We start from the raw sequence: 18,414 nt of genomic DNA on the forward strand, positions 1-18,414 counted from the left end.
GATCTGCAAAAAGATCCCGGGCTGTCGCCATCCTTCTCCAGGTCCATGGCTTTGTCTCTTCCCTTTACATCACTCTTCTCATAGCACAGAATTCCATGTCTTCTGCACATTCCTACCTTACCCTGGAAGTTGATCAATTATACTGTCAGATGGCTCAGCCAGCTCTTTGGAGCATCAGTGATCTTGAAGTCTGTTCTGTTCAATTAAAAAAATTATCCTTCCATATGTCCCTGAATTGCTGAGGACAAGAAACTGAAAGCCTAAGTGCTTAAAGTTTCAGGTTTGCTTTAATCTTTATGTCACCCAATGTCTTGTGGCAGGTACTACGAGGATCCCTTCCATAACCTCTCAGTAGTCACCTCCACACGCTGAGAGCAAATCCCAGTGATTCTCGGCCTGAAGGCTCTCTTTTTGCCTATGAACAGAGCAAGCCAGAGCAAGCCTGTTCCCATGTCTCTGGAATTGTCTTCAACCAATGATGAATGGGGAGCTGGTCCCTAATGATCTCAGTTTCCTAATCCTTCACTTACGATAACTTTAGGCGTGTTCTACACAGTCTCCCAGAGTTCTTCAGCTACATCACACTCCAGTTGACCAAAGAGGTAACCTCCTTGATCATATACATAGTTACAAATGCAGCAGTAATTTGGTATAATAAAATATGAGGAGAAATTCTAGTTAATAGTATATGGATCACCCAATACTGGATTGAAAAAAATAAAGCAAAAAAATTAAACTCATGGATAAGTTAGCTGGCAAAGGAATGAGGGAATTCTTTAAAAAGTAGAAATAATGAAAAGCCAAATCCAAAGAAGTAAGCAATGCTGATGCCAACATTTTCTCTGTAGTTATCTCTGATCTCAGGTGCTCTAAACCTTGCATTTTAGTGCAAGCATGTGATAGGGAACAAGAGACAAAACTTGGGCCCAGACTGGGTGGGAGACTTAATCAAAAATGCCATACAAGAAGTTGAGACCTTTTGAAGACAATGTTCTGGGGTGTAGACCAGGAAAAAACACTCTGCCAATGGAAGAGAGGGTGGTGATCCATTCATGTCTGGCTGTGGCAATGGGAGAAACATTAATGATAACAATAATTTTTAAAAGAAACTTGAAAATCTGTAACCATAAGCCACCATCACCAAGCTGGGGGCAAAATTTATATAACCCATGTTTCCTGAAATAATCTAAGCTCTGACAGTAAAGTGAAGTGTTCCTGAGTTGGTAGTACCCTAAGAGCTGACAGAAACAAGGGCACATCATATTGGGAGGACTATTATCTTGACTCAAAAATCCAAAAACATTCCCAGAGATGAAATTCCAAAGAAAAGAGCTCACAATCAAATAACACCAGATGCACAGGAAACAAGGTACCATGAGTGACAGTCAGGAAAAACAACAAATGAGATCATCAGACTGGTAATGAGAGCAGACATTAGGATTAAGAGAGATAAAATCTACAATAAATAGGTTTAATAAATGTATAGATAGAAGAGAGTTAGAAATATGATGAAGGAATAAATAAAAGACACTCAAAACTGACTAAGCATATTTGAAAGAAGAACCAAATGGAACTTCGTAAGAAAATTGTTGTAATTAAAATGAGAAATTCAATGGATGGGGAAAACAGCAGATTATACACATCTTGAGACGAGAGTTCATGAATGGAAAATCTCTCTGAGAAAAGTACCCAGAGATGTAGGTACAGAATGCAGTACAGTGACAGTACGAAGGAGGAGAGGGTAAAGAGGTTTAACACATGTGATCAAGGTTCCAGAAAAAAAAAAAACTGAGGCAATATCTGAAGAACTAATGACTAAGAAATTTCCAGAAAAAAAATTACATTAATCCTCAGATTCAGAAAACACATTGATCTTGATTTCAGAATAAAGAAAAAGAAACCCATATGTAAATTATATCCTAATAAGACTATATATTCTCATATTTTAAAAAAATCTAAATAGGCAGAATAAAAGAAAAATATATGACAATTAGAAAGAGAGCTGTTGTATCAATGACAATAGAAAGCACAGGACTGTGGAATAAGATATTTCAAAGCACTAAGAAAAAAATAACTACCAGCATAAAATTGTACAGCCAGCCAAGATAAATTAAAAAAAAAAGATTAAATAAAGACATTTACAGACAAAAAAAATGGAGACTTTTCTACCGATTGACTCTAACCACAGAAACTTCAGAAAATAAACTTCAGAAAGAAAAAAGTCATGCTTGGAAAATCTAAGATACAAGAGACAATGGTAAGCAAAGAAAATGATAAACATGGTGGTAAATTAATGGTAATTTAAATTTATTTTTTAACACCATGGTAAATTAATGGTGTTAAAAAATAAAGTTGAACTAAAATTCTTGACAACAATAGTATAGAGATCAGGAGGTATAGTGATAGGAGGTAAAATATTCTAAAGTAAAATCTTATTTTTTATGGAAGAAGCATAAAGATTATGCTGAATTTTAGAACTTGTTCAGCTTATGTTAGGTAAGTGTGTTTGATTTTCTAGGGTGTATAAGGAGGTCTTCTGGGCATGGGCTCTGTTTCTTGATCTAGATGCTGGTTACATAAGTGTGTTCATATTGTGAAAATCCAGGAAGCTGTGTACTTATGATATGTACATTTTTCTATATGTGAATTATACTTCAGAAACAATTTAAAATATAAGGATGGAAATATCTAGAGCAAATAGAATATATAAATAAGATATATAATTTTCCAACCATGAGAGGAACGAATGCATTAGAAAAACACACACATGATACAAAAGACAGTAAACCAGGTAAAAAGTAAAGTGAAACAGGAAAAGAAGCATGAAAAGGTAAAATAAAAAATATAAGATAATAAAAGAGAATTCAAATATACCTGTAATTGCAATCAATGTAAATTTGGTTAAAGGACAAAAATTTACAGTCTGTTAAAAGACATAAATTTACAGACCACCAAAAGAATATTTACATGCCACCATATAATCTTTTAAATTGTTAAGCAAATGGTATTTATAAACACACCTAAAACAAATGACATGAGATATTACGTACATACTAACTAAAGGAGAGTTGGTGTACATTAATATTAAGTAAAATAGACTTTCTGGGCAAAGCGTTATTCAGAGGTAAAATGGGTCACTGAAAATTGGTAAAACTTGCAATTCACAAAAAATATTATAGGAATTGTAAATTTGTATGATACTAGTGACAAAGCTCTAAAACAAACACATTTTTCAGAAGGCTGGAAGAAACTGGCAAATCTACCATAGTAGTAGGGGATGTTTAACTCTCCCTTCTCGGTAACTGAGTGATTAAGAAAAGGGGGAAGGGGGAGGAAGCACAGGCTAGAGAAGCTTTGAGTAACAGCAGGCACCAAAGCTTGTTCTTAAAATAATGCCATTCTTGGGAGAAGCAAAAACCATTCTAAAACATGACAATACCTGAGATAAAAACACCTACATATCTCCGGATGAGTTTGTTTAGAATGTTTTTTTAAAAAATAAATTAAATAAAACCCTATGGATTTTTTTTTCTGATTCCAAAACCAATACAATATGTGCAAATAAAATTGCAAGGTCTAGGGGACTTCCCTGGTGGCCCAGTAGTTAAGAATCCGCCTGCCAATACAGGGGACACGGGTTCGAGCCCTGGTACGGGAAGATCTCACATGACGCGGAGCAACTAAGCCTGTGCGTCACAACTACTGAGCACGCGAGCCACAACTACTGAAGCCCATGTGCCTAGAGCCTGTGCTCTGCACCAAGAGAAGCCACCGCATTGAGAAACCCGCGCGCTGCAATGAAGAATAGCCCCTGCTCGCCGCAACTAGAGAAAGCCCGTGCGGAGCAATGAAGACCCAATGCAGCCCAAAATAAATTAATTAAAAAAAATTGCAAGGTCTAATAAATGTACTGGTAGGCAGCTGGTTTTCCTTAGACCTCCTTAATCTCGAGTGTGAGGCAGGAAGTGTTCTTACGGAGGCTGTGTACTGAGTCTGACACAGTGTCAAGCCCAGCACAGGTGACCACAGTCCTATCGATTTTTTTTAACATCTTTATTGGAGTATAATTGCCAGTCCTATAAATTAATTAGGCCTCTCCACTCTGCTTTGATGCCTGGAAAATCACTGGTTTGAAATTCTGGAAGGAAAAAAACAGTTCAGTGTATTATCTGGGATTAATTACAGGATCCAATAAAGAGATGGGATTTTCTATCTAATTAGAGAGTGGATTTAACAGCAGGGTAAAAACTGAACAAATACTGTTTTTATCAACTGGAACTTTCCAGAGACCCTTCCTGAACAATAGTCTAGATGTACATGCAGCTTCTAGGGGGTCAATAAGATTAAGCAGAAGAGAACAATGGGAAAAGAGGAAGAGCCAGGTGTATGTCCTGGTGTTGTCCAGTTAGAGGAAACACTGAGAACAGATCCACTGGTTTCAAATCACGCACCCAAGTTCTCTCCCTCTTTTCCCTGATAAGCAGAAGTGCAATAAGTGATTTGGTAAAGTATTAGTCTCCCTGTATTAGCAACCTGCAGGGAGCTACTTGCAAAGGTTTGCTTTCTCCTCTCAGAGGACTCCCAAGCAGGGAGAAAAACTCTTTAGATGGTCAGTGTATTCATTTTTCATTGCTTCCAGAACAAATAACTGTAAACAGTGGCTCATGGAACCACAAATTTATTTTCTTAAACTTCTTTAAGTCAGAAGTTCAACACGGCTCACTGGGCTAGAATCAAGGTGTGAGCAGGGCTGTGTTTCTTTCTGGGGGGTCTGGGGGAGCATTCATTTCTTGCTCATTTGGTTGTTGATGGAATTCATTTCCTTTGGGTTGTAGGACCAAGACTCCTTGCTTCTTGTCAGCTGAGGGCTGTCCCCAGCTTCTAGAGGCCACCCATGTCCCCTGGCTCATGACCTCCTTTCTGCATCTTCACAGCCAGCAGTGGGGGGTCAAGTTCCACTTATGCTTCACGTCACTCCTCCTTCTTCCAGTGTATCTCTCCCCAGCTGGGGAGAGTGCTCTGCCTTTAAGGATTTATGTGATTAAACAGGACCCATCTGGATAATTCAGGCTTCTCTCTCATCTCCAGCTGCATCACCTTAATCACATCTGCGTCACCTCTTCTGCCATCCGTGTAAGGTGATGTGTTCACAAGTTCCAGGCACTAAGGTGTGGAACCTTTGGGGGAAACCTTTGTTTTGCTAACCACAGTGGGATAAAGGGGTGGACCTAGCACAGGTTAGGTCTCACAGTTTGGGGATCAAGTTGGCACTTCAGCTACAGAAATGTTCTTTGAGCTGGAAGCCCTGCGGTGGAGAAGGCACGTGGGTAGTCCTATTCTTCCTTCCCCTTCTCCACTCCCCCTCTGCAGGGTCCAAGCCCTGGAGTAAGGAAAGCCAAGAAGATAGTACAGTCATCACTGGGCTGTGGGTCTTTCACTCACTGGCCTGGCCAATGGTGAAAGGACCCTTTCATGGGTTCCTCAGAGAATCTCTGCAGGGCCTACATTTCTCTTGAGCAAAAGAAGGTACATCTCTATCCACGTGGTCAAATGCACTCCTCTCTCGGCTTCTGTGCATTCAGCAAGGTTTGTCCAGCACATTCCCGCTGAGGTCTCCTCACCCCTTCAACACCACACCAGATCTGTTTCTCTTGTGGTGATGCTGGTCCATGAGAAACGACTGTAGTCTCTCTACTCTTCCAAGCTATGTGTGATGGGAAGGAAAATAGGAAATCAGACTTCAGGGAGCAAGCACAAGGCGACAGGTGGGGGTCCGAGTGGGGCCTTGACCATAGGACAGGGAGCTCTGAAGAGAAGGCAGCTAATGCTGCCTTAATAGAGGGTGCGGAGGGAGGTCGGCGAGTGTGCAATGGGCTCTAAGACAACGTCTTAATCTCAGGTGGGCGTTCTAGAAGCAGACACTGAGATGAGAATTTGAAGGCAAGCAGTTTACCTGGAAGTTTCCTTCAACACTGGCCAGGAAGTGGGGGCCTAACACAGGAATGGAAGGCAGCCTACAAAGAGTGTGTTGTTAAGTTAGCTGTATAATGAGCAACTGGAACTTCACGCCACAGGAGAGCCTGAGGAAACTGTAGAACACACCTCTGAGCTAGCTCACCTGAGGGGCGAGGGGGCTGGGGTATTCGTACACCCTCTCCCATCACTCATTTGTCAAGTGTCCCCCTGGGGGATGCTTAATACCCAGGCACTTCTGGCCTGTCCTGAGCCAGAGTAGCCCTACTGAAAGTCTCCAGTCACAGAGAGTTGCAGGAGCAGGCATCTGAAACCATCAGCTGTATGTTGACATAATAGAATTCCAGGCAGACAAGTGACGCCTCCAGGGCCTAGAGTGAAAGGGAAGGGAAGCTTAAGAGGGCTGTGGGCTGTTGTTGAGCCCTTTGGAGATGGAATAGGTCCTAGTATCCGGATAGGGATGAATCTAGAAGCGGACAAGAGGGCGTCAAAGTAGAAAGATACAGGGTTCCTTTTGACTGAGGAGCGAAGACTAACATAAAATGGCAGAACCCAGCATGTGAGAAGAGCTCTTGTACACGGCGTGGACGAGAGTAAACACTGTGGGGAATCAGCAAGGCAGAAGAAGTGAGCATAGCCTTGATGGAGGAAGACAGACTGGCCTGCGTCTTCAAGGATGGGTAGAAGACAGCACAACTCTTCTTGTCATTTGCTTTGGTAATCTTCTTCAGCTGTGATGCTTAATTAAAGCCAGGAGGGAAAGTGAGAGAGAAAATAAATGTGTCAACACCAGGAGGGGAAAGGCACATCTCCCAAGGTTCATTCTAAACACAGTGGTGGGTATGTCCCCTGGGCACGTGATGTAGAGCTCGTGTGTTATTTCAGGGCTGAAATGGCTTTCTCAGCTCCCTCTTCTTAATTTTCTGGAGACTAGTCCAGCGAAAATAATTAGAGTTGATTTGATAATGTGTATGCTTTACCACTTTCAATTAAGGATGACAATACAGTGAGAGAGAGATAGACAGGGACAGAGACAGAGACAAAGAGACAGAGAGAGACAGAGAGAATGAATCTGAGCACATACCCAACAGTGAAAGTACTTTGTTGTGTCACCACCATCATTTCTCCATATAAACTGGCACAATGTTTTCTTGGTTATTTTAAAGTAATGAATTCCTACATTGTTTCATTTTAAACAACTTAATTAAGGTATAATTAACATACAATAAATTGTACATATAATAGAGCGTACAATTTTGATGTTTTGATATGTATACATGATAAAACCACTACTACAATCAAGAGAGTGACCATATCCACCACTCCTCCTACTGTTACTGGCACCCCTGTCCCAGGAAACCACCTGCTTTCTGTTGCTATAGGTTAGTTTACATCGTTAGAATTTTATATCCATGGAACCATACAGTATGGACCCTTTTTTTATCTGGCTTCTTTCACTCACCATAACTATTCTGAAATTCATCTGTGTTTTTTATATGTCAGTAGTCCATTACTTTTTTTTATATAAACTTATTTATTTATTTGTGGCTGCATTGGGTCTTCATTGCTGTGTACGGGCTTTCTCTAGTTATGGCGAATGGGGGCTGCTCTTTGCTGCGGTGTGCGGGCTTCTCATTGCGGTGGCTTCTCTTGTTGTGGAGCAGGGGCTTTAGGGCACACGGGCTTAGTTGCTCCGTGGCATGTGGGATCTTCCCGAGCCAGGGCTCAAACCAGTGTCTCCTGAATTGGCAGGCGGATTCTTAACCACTGCCAGGGAAGCCCAGTCCATTACTTTTTATTGCCAAGTGGTCTTCAAGTTTGCAGGTTTGCAAAATCAGGTACCTCTTAATTTTGAGACCCGTCCATTGTATTAGTTTTCTAGGGCTGCCTTAACAAATTACCACAAACTGAGTGGCTTTAAACAACAGAAATCTTTTTCTTTCACAGTTCTGGAGGCTAGAATCTGAAATCAAGGGCCCTGCTCCTTCTGAGGACTAAAGGGAAGAATCTGTTCCGTGCCCTTCTTGTAGCCTCTGGTGCTGCAGCTGTCTTTGGTGTTCCTTGGCTTTTAGATGCAGCATTTCTGTCTCTGCCTCCTCTTCACATGGCATGTGTGTGTCTCTGTGTCTTTCCTCCTCGTGTAAGGACACCAGTAGTATTAGGTTAAGGGCTCACCCTATTCCAGTATGACCTCATCTTAACTAATTACAACTGCAATGATCCTATTTCCAAATAAGTTCACAGTCTGAGGATCCAGGAAGGACATGAATTTGGGGAGACATTATGCACCCAAGTACAGTCATCCCTCCCCATTAAACGCTATATGGCTCTGTTAAATCAAATTAGGAAGAGAGCGGTGTTTAAGAATCTGCCTGCCAATGCAGGGGACACGGGTTCGAGCCCTGGTCTGGGAAGATCCCACATGCCACGGAGCAACTAAGCCCGAGCGCCACAACTACTGAGCCCCTGCTCTAGAGCCCGCAAGACACAACTACTGAACAAGAGAAGCCACCGCAATGAGAAGCCGGGGCACCGCAATGAAGAGTAGCCCCCGCTCGCCACAACTAGAGAAAGCCCGCGGGCAGCAACGAAGACCCAACACAGCCAAAAATACATTAAAAAAAAAAATTGGGGGGCTTCCCTGGTGGCGCAGAGGTTGAGAGTCCGCCTGCCGCTGCAGGGGACACGGGTTTGTGCCCTGGTCCGGGAGGATCCCGCATGCCGCGGAGCGGCTGGGCCCGTGGGCCATGGCCGCTGGGCCTGCACTTCCGGAGCCTGTGCTCCGCAACGGGAGAGGCCGCAACAGTGAGAGGCCCGCGTACCGCAAAAAAAAAAAAAAAGTTGGGAAGAGAGAGTGATTTTAAAAAAAAATTCGTGACCTACCTTGAGATAATGTGAGCTGAGACTCACATTTCCCAAAGTGTGTTCCAAATAATTACGTATGAAATCGCATTCTCTAAAACTAGGATAGTATGCTCAAAAAAGTCTGGTGAATGCTGGGTTTAAAAAGAAGAGTGTCTTTATTGAAGCCTTAACAAACCTTTAACATGTAAAAGGGGAACAAGCTTGGCCCTTTTCATTACCTTTCTTGGCACAGCATTGCTTTCAGAAGAGCTACAAAAGAATTGAAAAGCAATTTAAATCTTTATTGCAGAACTCTTGAAAAACACCACAGGGGAAATATACTACATTATGTACAGTAAAAATGCCCCTAAATCCTCATTCATTTTCCCCAAGCCTACTGATCACCTCACAGCAACTGCCCCCAAATTGTAGAGTCATCCTTTTAAATAAAGCTCCCCAAAGCTTTCTCCCAAAATGAACTCCAAGCTGATCTTGTCTCCTTTGTCCCTTCCTCCCCTCCTCCCTGCACAAATACACATTTTTAGAGAGAGGAAAAGCTCTCAGTTCTTTCTAATGTAGAAAAATTTAGCCTTTAGGAACATCTCTGGTTTTCCTCCCTAACGTTCTTGCTAATGCAAACACACCGAGACCGTTTTAGAAAGTACAAATGCAGCGGGGTGGGGGAGGTTGTGAATAATGAGGAATTCTAGCAGGTCACACGGGGCAGGTGCGGCTGAACCAAGAAGAAGGGCCAAGGGAAGGAAGATGGCGGACGTTCGAGAAAGATGGTCCATCCGGTTTGCTCCAGGCCCAACCTCCAGGGCTTTCTGGAGAATTCCTAAACAATGGAAATTGCTATCTTTGATGCCCCTAGTTGGCCTACTCAAAACAGTCTGCCCAGATGGACCTCCCTCTGCTAGCTTCCAGATAATCAGTTTATGCAAAAATGGTGCAAACGAGATTTGGTACAAGATGCACCAATCTCATTTCTCCCTTCTGTCTTTGACTCCTGTTTTTGCCTTCATTCCCTGGCTCAAGCCAAGCAGCTCCTTCTCATGTGAGTAAACAATCTGCCTGCAAAATAAACTAACAAATGTCTCTGAATTGTTCTTTGACAAGAAACATTATTTTCGTCTTCGTCACATAAACTATACTTCACTAAGAATATCCAAGTGGGGTATACCCTGTACTCTTTTTCTAAAGTTCTACCTTTGCCTTTTAGAGACTTTTTCATGATACACGAGAGACTTTAAATGCTGACACCCGCTCCCCCACCACTTGACAGTGTTGGTACCAGAGCTGCTGAAGACCCACGATGTTTTCGGTTGGAAACCACTAAAAAGTAGGCGACCAGCCCATTGAACATTCACCATTCACAGAATATACTCAAAACACAATTTAATTTTTTCTACCATTTCCCTTTAAATTCCCTGCCTGTTGGTAAATATTGGGGTAGGTCTAATGAATTAGGCAATAGACAGTTTTATGGCCACTTTAAGCAACACACAAAGCTTCAACATAGAAGTTAGAAGGACCCGTCCTTGATAGTAATGAAATATCTGAACGTGATGATTTCATGTCAAATCTCCCACTTCCCAGCTCAGCCACTGCAGCCTGTCAGGTTTCAGGGGTGGAGGCAGGGCTGGTCCTTCTTCACTCCTACCCCACCCTGCTCTCTCCTCCTGAAGGTACTGGCCCAGGCAGAGCTGGGCTTGTGAGAACCCATGTCTGACAACCTCTCTCTGCAGTTACCTTTGCAGGTCGTTCCAGGTGCAGATCTTACAACGCAGACCATTCTTCTCCTCTGCCCAGATACTCCATGTCCAGCCCACGGTGCACATGCTCACCGTTGAGGGTCTCATCATCCCTTCAAGGCAGTCCTCTTGCCCCGGACCTGAAACGGCTCCAGGAGGGTCTCTTTCTTCCAGGGTCAATAGCTGGTCCATGGGGGTCACTCATACATGCTATGTCCAGGGGTGAATGGAGTATACTTACTTCCCACATGCAAGAGCTACTCACAGATGAACACCAAAGAATCTCACCAGCTTTCCCCTGACCTCCAGATTTCCTGGAGGGTAGGAGACAGGCTTCCAGCTCCTGGGCCTCCAAAACTCAGGGGATATATCTCAAGTTCTCTGAGGGGTCCCACTGAGCCCTCCCCGCAAGCAACTAGGGTTCAGCTGCGGGAATCGCTAACCTCTCTACACCTCTCAGGAGCAGTTTTCTCTAAAAAGTACTCATCACAAAATCCTCTCTTTACATCTGCACACTTCTTGAGCCTCTAGATGAGATGCCCAGAAGTCTTGAAACTGATTATCTTCTATTTTCTTTATTAAATGATTATTAATATTTTTAGAAATTAAATTATTATTTGTAAATTAGATCCTCAATTTGGATTCCATTTCTATTGTGCCTTGGTTCTTTTTAGGAACTTCAGTTTCACAATCCTATTACAGTAAGACATGTCAGAGGACAAAATGCTAGCATACCCTTTCTCTAAGGAAAAAAAAACCAGGTATCAGACAGGTCTAGCACTATGTGATTTTTTCCTTTGATGCTGAGCTGGCCTGATTCTCTATGTTCATGTAATGTAGAAAAATAAGAACTATGTAAACGTGAAGAAAATCATGGCTCAGCGTAAAAACAAAGTTAAATTTTTTAACGACTTCTTTGAAGTTTTAAACAGTGTATTCTAAGTTCCAATACAATTTTTGAGATAAAACATTTAAGAATAATTAATTTTTAAAATGACTTTGAGAAATAATCTAGATGTCCCAAAATAAGTTGTTTATGAAGTAAATAGATGCATTTTAGTTTTTGGAGAACCATGCAGTAATTACAAATAGTAATCTGCATCTAAGTTTATTGACTAAGAAATGTTGTTCACGCTATACTGTTAAATTTAAAAGTTAATCAGTTTCTATGTTGTGATATCCTTTAATAAGTGTGTGTGTATGTATGAGTGTGTGTGTGTGTGTGTGTGTTTGCTCATAAAAAAATGTATGAAAGGATATATACCTATATATTAAAAGGAGTCACTTCTGAGTGATAGGATTACGAATACTTTTCAGTTTTTTTTTTTTTTACTTTTCAGTTTTGTTTTACATTTTTCTACATTCTCTGCTTTTTTAATATTGAATACTTTTACTATTTGTAGTGAGAATAAAAACAAGAAAGATGTTTTTACTGAAATGAAGTATACTCTCAATGTGAGGTTTTTTAATCCACATAATTGTGCTTGAGTTTACTGTTATGAAATTCAGTAAGAGCATTTATATATTAACTATAATTTGGCTTCGATTCTGAATTAGGCAGTTTTTGCATGTGAATACATCCTTGACAATTTTTTTTAAGATATTGATGAGCCAGACCATTTGCAAATGGGTTTATTTATAGTCTCACAATTTAATAGATATTCTTTTTATTCTGTGATTGTAAACTGATTGTAGGCAAAACTTTAACTATAAAATTAAAATTCGTAAGCATTTTCCCAAACCATAGGAAAATATCTGTAAGAATTGGGTGGCTTTAATACACATTATCTTTCAAGGTTCTTGTTAAAATAGATTGTTTATCAAAAGACATACAGATGCCAACAAATATATGAAAAGATGCTCAACATCACTAATTATTAGAGAAACGCAAATCAAAACTAAATGAGGCATCACCTCACACCAGTCAGAATGGCCATCATCAAAAAATCTACAAACAATAAATGCTGGAGAGGGTGTAGAGAAAAGGGAACCCTCTCACACTGTTGGTGGGAATGTAAATTGATACAACTGCTATGAAGAACAGTATGGAGGTTCCTTAAAAAGCTAAAAATAGGGCTTCCCTGGTGGCGCAGTGGTTGAGAGTCCGCCTGCCGATGCAGGGGACACGGGTTCGTGCCCCGGTCCTGGAAGATCCCACATGCCGCGGAGCGGCTGGGCCTGTGAGCCATGGCCGCTGGGCCTGCGTGTCCGGAGCCTGTGCTCCACGGCGGGAGAGGCCACAACAGTGAGAGGCCCGCGTACCGCAAAAAAAAAAAAAAAAAAAAGCTAAAAATAGAACTACCATATGACCCAGCAATCCCACTCCTGGGCATATACCCAGAGAAAGCCATAATTCAAAAATATACATCACCCTAGTGTTCATTGCTGCACTGTTTACAATAGCCAGGACATGGAAGCAACCTAAACGTCCATCGACAGAGGAATGGATAAAGAAGATTGGTGCATATATACAATGGAATATTAGCCATAAAATAGAACGAAATCGTGCCATTTACAGAGACGTGAATGGACCTAGAGACTGTCGTACAGAGTGAAGTAAGTCAGAAAGAGAAAAACAAATATCATATATTAACACATACATATGGAATAGGTGAACTTATTTGCAAAGCAGAAATAGAGACACAGATGTAGAGAACAAATGTATGGATACCAAGGGGAGAAGCAGGGGCGAGATGGATTGGGAGATTGGGAGTGACATATACACACTACTATGTATAAAATAGGGAACTACTGAGAACAGATTGTACAGCACAGGGAGCTCTACTCAATGCTCTGTGGTGACCTAAATGGGAAGGAAATCCAAAGAAAACGGGATATGTATACGTGTGGCTGATTCACTTTGCTGTACAGCAGAAACTAACACAACATTGTAAAGCAACTATACTCCAATAGAAAGAATAAAAAATTTTTAAAATAAATAAATAAGTAGAAAAAAATAAAATGAAAACCTGTTACTTAGGAAAAAATAAAAGAAAATAGATTGCTTATCAGTATTTGATATATCGTTGTGCCTACAATTTCTGCATGCTTATTTAAATACATATTTCATAGTCACTGTAATATAACTACATGCTTCACTGACATCAGTTCTTCCTGGATCCCACAAGGAGGAAATTTACCTGCTAATGCAATGCATTTGGAGAGAGAGCAGAGAGCCGCAGCCCGGCTTAACATGTGCAGTGCATTCTTACTGCGTCTTCCTTCGGTATCACAGAGCTTATGGATGTGGAGTAAGTGTGGAACAAGAATGATCTGGTATAGCATTATCTTTTAATTGGAGTTTCTATTTCTGTCACCGTTTCATTTGCTCACCATAATAGCTTAAACCATAGCAATTGGCAGAAGCATCGTTGTTGGTTTGGACTGCAGACAAAAGGACACATGCCAAGTGTTTTATTTCCAAAGAGGCTTGGGGAGGAATTCAGGATTTTGCCTAGATTTTGCTTGGGGAACAAATTAGATCCGAAAATAGCTACGTGCACATTTAAACCAGATTCCTGAGGTGTCTTTGCATCCAACAAGACCTGATGTGTCCTCCCGACTCTCTTTACCTATGCTATGCATTTCTAGCTAAGGTTAATATTTATAACTCGAAAGACGTATTTTCCTGAAAATAATGTATGAGGAAACTTGGAGCCCTTGTGTTTGTTGGGAGCTAATGTCCAAAAACATCAATACATTTGTACATAAAATGTGAGCAGGCAACTTTGTCCTCACATAAAAGATGGCAACATTTCTGGTAATTCCTGTATTTGGAAGCAGTTCACAAATGGAGTGAGAAATGCTGAGTCTAATTCACCTGGGGAATTGTATTTATATCTGCTGTTCATGGGTCAACATGAGCTATTAAGGAATACTTTCTAAGTACCCTGTCCTTTTTTATTCCAAAAGTTGAGTCCTGTCCTTACCGAGTCAATTGTGCTTGTTCCCAAACTTGTTTATCCACGTTTCTCAATTTTTAAAATCATGCAAGCTATTAAAAACTCATATAAAACAACGAAATGTGACTGAAAAGAGATTTTTAAAAATAAAACTAAGTTGAGTACTTTGGAAAATCTCAGTAAAGATGAATGACTTTAAAAATTGCTCTCAAATTAAAAGTGGCCTCAGTGTGAAATATTGGGGAGAAAATGTCAAAAGCAGAAAGATTCCACACTCAGGTTATGTCTCTCTTGTTGTTCCTGCTGTTTTCATTGTAATTTTATTCTTGTCCCTCTTTAAAGAGATCAAAAATTGGAACTGATAGGTGAATCAGGGCACGGTTTATGCAAGAAACACAAAGCGGTCCTGAGCACTGGCAACTGTTAACTGATCTGTTTGTAGGATTCTTCCTGGATCCTATGTCCAGAGATGCTGATTTAGCTGGTCTAGACCCAGTGAGATATAAGCCTCTGGATTTTTAAAATTTCCCTACCTAATTCTAACATGTAGTCAAGTTTTAGCACTAATGCACCAGAACAGGGATTCTAGAACTTCACCTGCAGATATAATCCGTGGATTATAACTCAGTAGGTCTGCAGTGGCGCGGCCCCAGGTTCCACATTTATAGTAAGCTCCTGTGTGATGTTGATGCTACTTGTCCTGAACCACACTTTGAGGGGCCCAGGATTAAAGAACGAGAAATGAGTACCCCGTCTAGCATTGGTTCTCAGCCTTCAGTGCACCTGCAATTACCTGGACTTGTCTCACTCACAGGGATCCCAGTTTGATTTCCAGGTGTTGTCACTCTGCACTCAAGGCCCAGAAGCACTTCTCTGGAAGACAATGTGTTAAAACAACAACAACAACAACTGCGCACCTGGCGAAGAACACTTATGTTGAGGCACACTGTCTGTGAATTGCTGCTAAATTACGTTGTTTGTTTTCTGTCCTCAGGATGGTTCCCCACTCCTCCATCCTCTCCCCTTCACTTATAAAGTCTGCTGATTAAGGGTCCCCTTGAATAGCCCATATCATGACACCAGGACTCGCCCTACACAGTCAATCAATTCTGTAGACTTTGAAAGCATGAACAAACCATTTGATAAGAGAACCATGTGTTATTCTTACCCAGATCCTTCAAACTCAGCTCCTGGAGCTGTAGAAATAGCACATGGATTGAGACCAGATGCCGTGCTCTCCAGAAAGCTGGTTTGGTAACAGGTTTCAGCTGTGTGAACATTCAGTTCCCTGGTGAGTTGGGAGGCCTGGAGTGGAGAAGAGTTGGAGGAAGATTAACCCTCTCAAGAGAGGATCTTTGGGAGTGCAAAGAGCAACTTAAATGTCTAAATTCCACACCAAAAATTAGGAATGTTGAATGTGATCTCACTCTTGGAATAACTGATTTAGAGCTTATTATCAAGCTTCAAATCAGTAAAGATTTGCACAAATGTGTGATTCATTGTAGCAGATCAAGAGCAGAAGTCTGTCGGACATTAAACATTTGAAAAGAATTTGTTGGACATTTATCATGGATAAGATGGTGGGCTGCTCACGGGAGAAATGCCAAAGAACTAGTGAAAAAAAAAGTCAGAATAAACTACGAGTGTGTGGTAGATTGCATTTTCCAAAAATGGCCACATGGGTTTCTCCCCATATGCTCCTCTTGCATGGTGATTTGACACTCCTCTCGTGGAGAGATGGGGTCTATGTCTCTCTCCTTGACTCTGGGTAGGTTCTGTGACTACAGCAGAAGTGCTGCTATGTTTCTTACAAGGTTAGGTCGTAAAAGGTGATATAGATTTCAGACTTTCTCTTGGGGTACTCCTATTGGAATCCAGCTGCCATGCTGCGAGGAAACTCAGAGAATCTCATGAACAGGTCCTGTGGAGGTTCTCCATCAGAGAAATGCATGAACAGGTCCTGTGTAGGTTCCTGCCAACAGCTAGTTTCCCCATCAGATGGGTGAGTGAGGACACCTCCAGGTCATTGTAGCCCCAGCCATCCAGACACACGTCTCCTTCTATCCTCTTCAGCTAAGATCCCCAACATCCTGGCACAGATACGAGCCATCTCCACTATGCCCTGCCCAAATTTTTGGCCTGCAGAACTCACGGTGTAACAAAAAGGCTGTTTTGTGCCCTACACATTAGGGTGGTTTGTTACTCAGCAATAGGTAACCAATAGAGGATGACTGAGTTTTCTATCATTTCTTATGACTATAATATCAAGCTTTCAGGGTAATTAAACCATTAAATCTGAGGCTGTCACACGTAATTTAAGGACATTAGAAATCCACATGTATAGCTTATAGTTTCTGTAGTAAAATTAAAATGATAAGTGCGTGTGAAATAAAAGATGAAACAAATCTAAACACTAAACACTGTCTAATGCTAACCACACATCATTGAATAGACATGCAAATAATAATGGGCAAAGAAATTGTGAATACCAAACTATAATTCAAGCTCAGTATAGTATAGAACAATAAGGAAAATGCCTGGTTATTTTTTTTAATGACCTACTTAGGAATTAAAAGGCACAGTTATAGCCAAGGCTTAACTTTCAAATGACAAAATACTAATTACATTTTATTTAAGCAAAATGAAGACAGGTAGGTAAACTAATTAGAAATGAAGTTCATTTTTGTATCATTTGTTTATGAATGTAATGTTATTCTATTTATCTGTTTTCTCTTCTAATTAATATGGGAAATGGAAAAAATGAAAGGGACTTGAGAAAATTGGTTTAGAGAAATATAAACATATTTCTCTCTATATATATTAGTTTCTATAAACATATTAGTTTTCTAATACATATATCAGTTTTGTGTGTGGATTTCAGCTCCTTCAAAAATTTAAAGAGCTGCTAGCCTCCGAAGTTTCAGAAAACTGCAAAACTAAAGGTGGCTCACAGATATAATGAACATAAAATAACAAAACAGACCAATCAGTGACATCACTACTGTGTTGCCAGGTACCTGCCTTGTGACTGACTCTTTTCTTCTCACAGATCCAGGAGCATGGACCTCAGAGTGAACAGGCTAAAAAGGGATGCTGTGGACACTTTCTCCATCATTCACCTCTCCTTCTAAAGCTCTAGCGCTGAGGGATCCCAGTTCTAAAGAGCAGTCCTGTGTACCCCCTATTTATGGTTTTTTAATGTTCAATTAATATTACGGAAACAAATCCTTTCAGCAACTTCTAAATCAATTTTCTAAAATCTGCTTGTCTCAGAATTTACAAACAAAACATACAACTTTTTGAAGACGCTAATGTTCACAGCCCTTTATGTCACTTTATCACACCTCATGTTCTCAAAGCCCCGGAGCAAAAGGAATTTTTTTTGTTTATTTACATTTCTGGGAAAGAATTCCCACTTGCTTCTGTACTTATCATTTTTTTGCCAAAATCAAACCTAAAATTTATAGATAATACCTTTTTCTTCATTAAAATCATGAAATATATTAAAATCCTACCTGCTAAAAAAAAGGAGGGGGAATTTCATGTGGCTCAAGACAAAAGACATTTTTCATAAAATTAATTAAATTAAAAAGTGAAATCAAAAATAAGAATGAAGTTGAATTCCAGCTGCCAGCCAGGGGCCTCCTCTTCCAATAAGTCACCAGACAGACAATAATGTGAACCCTGATGTCCACTGCAATCTCCAGTGCCAAGTGTGGTAGTAGGTACACATACCTACCATAAGAAGAAGAAGGTGATATTTAGAACTCTTAAATTTTTTCTTTTTCTTTTTTTTTTTTTTACTTACAGAATTTTCCTCTCTAACAAGCTGCCTGCCTTAAAGGCTTGCTTGTTGGGGATATTTATGGTACTGGAGTGAGTCTTATTTACTTATTTTTTTCTCTTAATTTTGTCTCTAAGACCAGATTCATATCTCTTTG

The sequence above is a fragment of the Phocoena phocoena genome, chromosome 15 (assembly GCF_963924675.1).
Source record: "Phocoena phocoena chromosome 15, mPhoPho1.1, whole genome shotgun sequence".
Classification (NCBI taxonomy): domain Eukaryota; kingdom Metazoa; phylum Chordata; class Mammalia; order Artiodactyla; family Phocoenidae; genus Phocoena; species Phocoena phocoena.